Source organism: Lagenorhynchus albirostris, chromosome 5 (assembly GCF_949774975.1).
Source record: "Lagenorhynchus albirostris chromosome 5, mLagAlb1.1, whole genome shotgun sequence".
Lineage (NCBI taxonomy): Eukaryota > Metazoa > Chordata > Mammalia > Artiodactyla > Delphinidae > Lagenorhynchus > Lagenorhynchus albirostris.
In genome coordinates this window covers 119,880,601-119,888,260 of record NC_083099.1, presented here as the reverse complement: position 1 = coordinate 119,888,260, position 7,660 = coordinate 119,880,601, and positions in this window count along the sequence as shown.

Below are 7,660 nucleotides of genomic sequence, written 5' to 3'. Positions count from 1 at the left end.
GAATGAATGGTGGGCTGAATGTACATTCCAAGGACAGGCAAGGGGTTGAGAAGCCTCCAATTGCCCAGGTCCAGCTCTTGGGTCACATTCTCTTGATGACTTCCTTCAACATCTAGACTACAATTTTTCAAACTGATGTTATTAAAGTGATGCAGAGCATACTCTAGATGACTAGCAACCCACAGTTATTTCTTAAAGTCTCCACAGAACTTCAAGTTAGTATTGTTTGAGCCATGCAAACAATTTCAAAACTGCTTCTTGCTTCTTGAGAGGGAAAAAAAAAAAGAAATGTTGGGCTTAAACAGAAAGTACCCTTGAAGTCCATTTGCTGAAGGTTGTATAGTTGTTTGCAATTATTCACTATCACCCTTCCCAGTAAGAAGATTATCCACCCCCATCCATTTCCATATGACTAGCCAGTGCTTTCTATGGGAAGAGAAGAGTCCCCAGCCTCATTAACTTTGGGCTTGGCCATATAACGCTTTGGCCAACGGAATGTGGGTAAATAAGACATACGCTATGCCCAAGCAGAAGTGTTTAGAGCATCGTGAGTTCCCCCAGCTCTATTGCTCTTTCCCTCTGCTTCAAAAATAGGCAAGTCCCCCACAAGAGCTGCTTCCTCAATCCATGGCCCTGTATGAGAAGACATATGGAGCAGAGCCACAGCTGCCCCATATATGAAACACGCATAAGAAATAAGCTCTTATTTATAAGCCAATGAGATTCAGGCAATGTTAGTTACTACAGCAATGTTAATTAGTGAAATTACAAGAAACAAGGATAAAAATAAAAGCCAGATTTTTTATTTTTGTAATACTAATTTTGCGTTCCCTACATATCTGTTTCTATAACATACAATACTACTCTCAACTAACTTCCACTAATACCCACATTTCTGCTTGCTTTGAGCATAGGCTAGGAATACATAGCTTACAATAATAATGAAAATAACTGGCATTTTTGGCTGTTTATTATGTGACAAACATGGTGTTAAGAACTTGTGCACAGATCATATCTTCCTTACAAAAGCTCTACATTTTAATCTACATTGTTCATATAAGGGAGCTGATACTTAAAATGTTTAAGTAACTTTTCTTAGGTCATGCAACTAACAAGTCGTAGAATTAGGACTAGACAGGCAGGTTATAATCAGATCGTGAAGGGAATTGGAAGGGTGGGATAGATTGGCCAAGCAGGATATTTGACCCATACACTGACCCTTCCAAGAAATCTCAGAGTATTTGCCCTAACGACAATCCCCTCTTGAACCAACTATGAGCATTTCCAACATGTGGGTCTCCTTGCGCTAGTCCACCCTGACTCTGCCACCCTGGCTGTTGATAACTGGACAAAACACAAGTTCCTGACCCCAACACAGCCACCTTGACCATACTCTCTTGAACTAGGATCTGTGTCTCATTTGAGGGTAGCATTCTCAACATCAGCTAACAGCCTACGAGGTGACCTGAATTGAGAGGTCTGTTCAATAGGATTAATCTGAGCTGGGTGTTGACTAACTAAGCTCACCACCTCTTCTCTGCTGGAGAGTTGGAAGGTGAGATGGTCAAAGGGAAACCCAGGCAGAATGATGAAGAGAAATATCATGAGAGATGGAAGACTGGGGAGGTTGCTGGTCAGGTTCCCATCTGTGAAACAAAACGCATCCTAACTTGCACCAAAATTCCACCACTTGCATTTTATTTCTTTTCTCCTAGCTTGGGGAACAAACAAGATTGGCAAAGATTACCCGTTTTCATTAAGTAAGCTTCCCAGAAATTACACACGTTTCAATGCACAAAACTTACTTTTACATAATGCTTTCAAAGTTCACAAACTATACCTCCTTACTAGCTTAGTGTCATTGTCAGGAAAGAGAACAAGCCAGCCCATTTAATCAGCTCTCAATAATATATCATTAGACTGAATGTTACCAGTTACCATGGCAGATGCCCAGCATTGTTGCCCAGGAGAGATAATATAGGGGATAAGAGTATCTCCCCTCTTTGTGGTAGTAACAAACCAGCTTATATCCACAGAGCCTGGATATATGTTTTGAGCAAACTCCTTTGTCTCCATCCCCAAAAGCCAATGAAATGGAGATTCAGTTCTACTAAGTTTTCTTTCCAGTCCTATTATTAAGAAGCAGAAGATCGGTATCCATAATACTTGTGTATCATTTAGCATTGTTTGGGTAGTAAAGAATAGAGGAAACAGAAGAATACTCCTTCAACCTCTCTCAATAACTTAGTGTCTTAAAAATTCCATCAGAGTAGGCTGAAATCATCCCTAATATTTGCAAGGACCTAAGAAGAGCAGTTGAAAAAATGACAGTGGATAGCTGACCACTGGCAGCACTTTAAGTAGAAAAATTCTTAGGGATGACCACACCAGAACTGCTTTTGAATGACCAGCACAGAAAACTAGAGCTAAGTTTTACCCTAAATAATTTTTAGTCTGTGTTCCCCAAGAGCAGATACTGAAACAAGTATTTGAGTGAAAGCAGTTTATCTGAGAGGTGATCACAAGACACACATGTAACAGGAGTGAGAATGTGAGATGAGGAAGGAAGGAAGCCAGTACATGATTGATCAGGTAAACTCTGCAGTCAAGTCACTGGAAAAATCAAACAAATAACATAAGAAATTTCAAAACTAATTAGATTCCCACAGTGGTTCCTAATGTATAGTCCCTGACTCCCTGAGACAGTTACTAGAACTCCCAACAAGCTTTTACACTGAAATTATATCCTGAATGCCATATTCAATATACTATCTTTCATTCATTCATCCATTAATTTATTCATTCATTCACCCATTTATTAAACAACCACAATCCCACCACAGCCACATTTGTAGATATAATTAAGGTAGCACAGTAACTCAAGTGGACAATTTTTATTTGTAAATCCTATAGCATTATGACCCAATTAACTAGTATTCTTTTCTCTCTCTTCTGGGTATTTTTTCATAGTGACTAACCTTTAGGAGTTCTCACAGGAGGAGAAAAAAATAAATTTAATGTAAGACATTATGTGACAAGAGGGAGTACACAAACCTGAAATTTAAAAGACCTCTGTTTTATTTCCAACACTTCTTCCTAATAACTAGTAAACTTGGACCAGTCAGTTAAGCTTCTTAGCCTTCAATTTCCTCAAATGTACAATTAATTACCTGCTCAATTAGAGTATGATAGTTAAGTTATTCTAAAATCCTATGTGCATTAATAAAGGTGCTACAGAGTGCTTTATGATTATTTGAAGAGATATTCTTTAAAAATTTTCAGCAGACAAGGGACAGGCTCATAGGAAAGCATTATAAAGATTAATCTAGAGTATCATTTGGACAGAGAGTAAGTCAGGGGCTATTGCAATAGTCTAAGGGTGAGAGTGGGGCCTGACATGAAGATGGTCAGTAGAAATTAAAAGATAGAGGGGAATGATGTATTTATTAAAGGAAAAAATATGTTTGTGACGACAAATGAGAGCAAACTGGCAGAAGTCACGATGTCATTTAGTTTAGGTGTCTGGGAGATGATAATGACAACAGCTGAATGCCCAGACACTCACAGCACCAGCATCCCAATGCCCAGCCACCAATCCTTCTTGCTCCTGTCAGTATCCTGTAAGTCTTCACCATCTCAAAACAGAGGAGATGCAACACGGATAAACTTCAAATAGAGAATTAAATGTACCTGTCACGTTAAAAGACATGACTTTCCTTCACCTTAATTAGAATATTAAAGATATACCTAGAATGATGTCCGTCTCATAGTAGGCACTCAGTATTTGTTGAGTGAACTGGGCCCATTTTCAGTCTTCTCTGAAGAAGAAACAGGAATGCCTGAGAAGCCCTGTGCAACATGTAGAATAGAATAGTAACCACGTCTATGAAATCTGCAAAATCTCCCTTGGCAAACCTGCTTCACTGAAATGTCATCGTCTTTCACTACCATCAACAGTTTAAGAGAAAGAAGGAAAATAACATCTTCCTATTACCTGAGCTTTAAACCTTTCTGACACATACTAAAAGTGTAGATGATTTATTCATAGCAAAACCATAAAGTTAAGGACTAAACTTCAGCTTGAGAGAATGAAAACAGCAGGATCCTTTAAAAATAAAAATATTACCTTTCAGAAAGAGCTGTAGCAGACTTGAACTATTTGGGACAAATTTTCCTTCCTTTATTAGTGGGAGAGAGAAATTTTCAGTAAGAAAATAATAGCTATAGCAAGTTATATTTTTATGTTCTTCCCCCAAAAACACAGTGGAAGAAAATATCCCTTTCCATCACCTGAATCTTCAAAACCCAAGCTCCCAATTTTGCCTTAAAATACACATTTATGTTTTCTTCTCTTGCCTTGCTGTCTACTCAGACTGTAGTAGTGATTCCAGCCAACTAGTTACTGTATTTATTCCTAAAAGAAACAATGGGGAAAAGCAGAGGTGTTATTTTACATTTTTTTTTCAACCAGGTTATCTGCCAGAAATTCTATTTGCCTCCAAGTTAATATTTAACACAACCATTAAACATTTGGACAAAAATATATAATATCATGTTTCTCCCTATATACTTATCCTTACTATCACACACTTGCCACAGTGCAGAGTAAATATGGAAACTGGTAGCATTACATACAACATACATAACAAATATGGGAAATTCTCTTTAAATATTTTGCCATACTAAAAATCCTACTAACTTCAAAAGCACTTTGGTTCAAATAAATGTTCAGAAGTCATTATGTTTTCTAAGAACATTAGAAAGTGGTCCTTACTAATACTTACACTGTCAAAGAAGAATTTTGCTTCCTGAAAGCTAGACTAAATTGTTATGTTTTTCATTTCACCTTTCTTAAATAAACAGAGCTGTCAAAATCTGATGGATCTTTCATAATGATGGTGCTAAAAACTTAAGTGGAAGCATTAAAAAATCTCAAAAATTTTAGGCATCCCTTTAAAAGCAAGTTTGTTTTTAAGTGTTGTTTCTGTCTCCCTCAATAGCTGGTATTTGAATGCTTTATTTTTTTCCAGTTATAACCCACGAATGATTCACATTATTCAGAAAAAAACCTTACCTGTGGGAGAAAGAGACAGCACAGACAAATTACATTTGTGGAAAAGTGGACTCCTGATTAAATAAAAATGGATTTTAAAAAGAAGATGTAGAATGCTGGGATTTTGAGAAGGAGGCAGTGGGACTATTATGAAGAGTTTAAATATGGGACAGAGAAGAAGAAGCAAATAAGTTGCAGTGATAATTTGTCAAGAGTTCCGGCTGTAGGTCTTCACCAGATGAAACTTCTCCAGTTACTTGTGGGAATATTTGACCCACCAGGTGAATTCCCTGAGTTAAACCAATTTTCTTTTTAACCATTCTAACTATGGACAGTCCAAGTTGTCCATATGAGAATTTGAACATGGCAGTGATTTCAAAACAATGTAGATCATGTCTGTGTGTCTGGCTAGATTTATTTGTCCCGTGTGCATTCATTCCTTCAGCCTAACTGACTGTGACTCCAATGGTGTTCTTTTGAAAGGTAAGCCAGCCAACAATTCCAGGGTATTGTGAGTTTCAATTAGGCTGTACGCCATTAAGAGTAAATTTGGACTCTTTTTATTTTTTTTTGCATTCAAATGATATTTATAGAACTTTCTATCTCAAATGCAGAACACACTTTTTCAATGCCAATGAAATATTTATAAATATTGATAAAATATGAGTCTCTGAAGGAAATACCAGATACCCCAAAACTGAAATTGTACTGGCCATCTTCTCTGACCACAATGCAATAAACCATAAATTTACAAGTATTCAATATTTAAGTAAGAAAACCCAACGTTTTGAAAACCCCAAAACAGTCCTAAATAATTCTTTGGTCACCAAGAAAATCCAAATTGCAAACATAGGTGATTATAAACAGATGTAAATTTGGACTCTTTAAGTTATAGGTTATTTTTCACATTCTACTCATTTTATGTTTTATTACATAATTGAATTATATGTAGCATTTTCTAAATAAAATGTGATTTGTATAATTTATGTTTTAGAGTTCAATTAATTGTGCTCACTAGGCATACAGTAATCATTCCTCAACTCCTAGGTTTATACTTTCAGGGAAAAAAGTGCATTTCTTTGTTTTATAATTTTAGTTTGTTTTAAAATGAAATACCTGTTAAACACAAGTTCAAAATGAAGGAGACTAGAGGAAAAAATCATCATACATATAGTTCAACTCCTACATGATAAATGACCATTGGACCTAAATTATTCAACTGAATGGAATTACATTCATGAAGAGAATCACGAACAGAGTTTGGACTCAGTTGTCTATGATGGAAAAAATATGAGAAGGCAATGCTTCAGAATTGCAAAAAAATCAGAAAATCAATGTACCAAATAGTTTCCTGATATTTTTTCTCTTTTATTCATCACAGAATTCTATGAAGTATGTCTGAAATCCAATATAGTTTTAAAGTGGGTTTGTTTATTTCAAAAAACATCAGTAATTGTAGTATATTTCTGGGACATTTCATCTATTTTAATGAACCTTTTCAAAGAGTAACCAGACTAGGCTAAATTTGCGTCATTTATCTGGAACCAATATGCCAACAGAGAAACATAAAACAAAAGATGATTTAGCCATCCCTATCATTACAAAAATTGGAACAATTTACACAGGGGAAATTATAAGACTTAAACAATAAATGTTTCCTAACTTTATGTGTTATAATACCTCTAGCAAAGCATCCTTCACTGGAACAATAACTCCCTATGACTCTTTTCTTCATTTTCTTCAAAACAAATGCACTTACTTAAAACTACACAGTGTAATAATAGGTTTGTACAAGGTTTTGACCTAATTCAAGAAATTATCCCACTATCCTCTGATCAGTTTTCAACTGTTCCACACTCCATATTAGGATTTTGTTTGAACCAATATTGATCTAAAATATATTTAGTGACATAATTACTATGTGGAAAATATAGAAACTCTGCATATCTAAAAATCTCCAGTTAAGTCCTATGTTTGATGCCACCATATCTTTTGTATAAATTGAAAAACCTTTAAGGAAGTTTGCCCACCAATATAACCTCTGCTACGTGGTTCATTTATTTGCTATATCTTGTTTCCAATTAAATGTCCCAGAAATATACTCCAATTACTGATGTTTTTTGAAATAAACAAACCCACTTTAAAACAATATTGGGTTTCAGACATTCACTTTAAGACAATATTGGGTTTCAGACATACTGCACAGAATTCTGTGATGAGTAAAAGAGAATAAATAGCAGATTCAGTTTCAGGACTTTCCTGGGTTCTCTTAGGAACTGCGGAATGCCTTCGGTACCTTAGACAGTGTATGCAATCAACAAGTGCCAATATTTTTGCACATCAGTATTTCTAAAACATTAATTACAATGCATGAACCTAATCAAAATCTGAAGTTATTCCTGCAGATCTGAACACAAAGTGTTTATGAAAATCAGTACAAATACCAGGTTACCAGTTTGGTGAGGGTCTTATATCCCAAGCACATTATTCTCTGTCTGGCTCATGATTAAGTATACAGTAAATACATATTGGATAAATGAAGAAAACATTTCATTGGTAAAAATACATATTTTCCATAACAGATGACATTTTGAATTATCAGCTCTT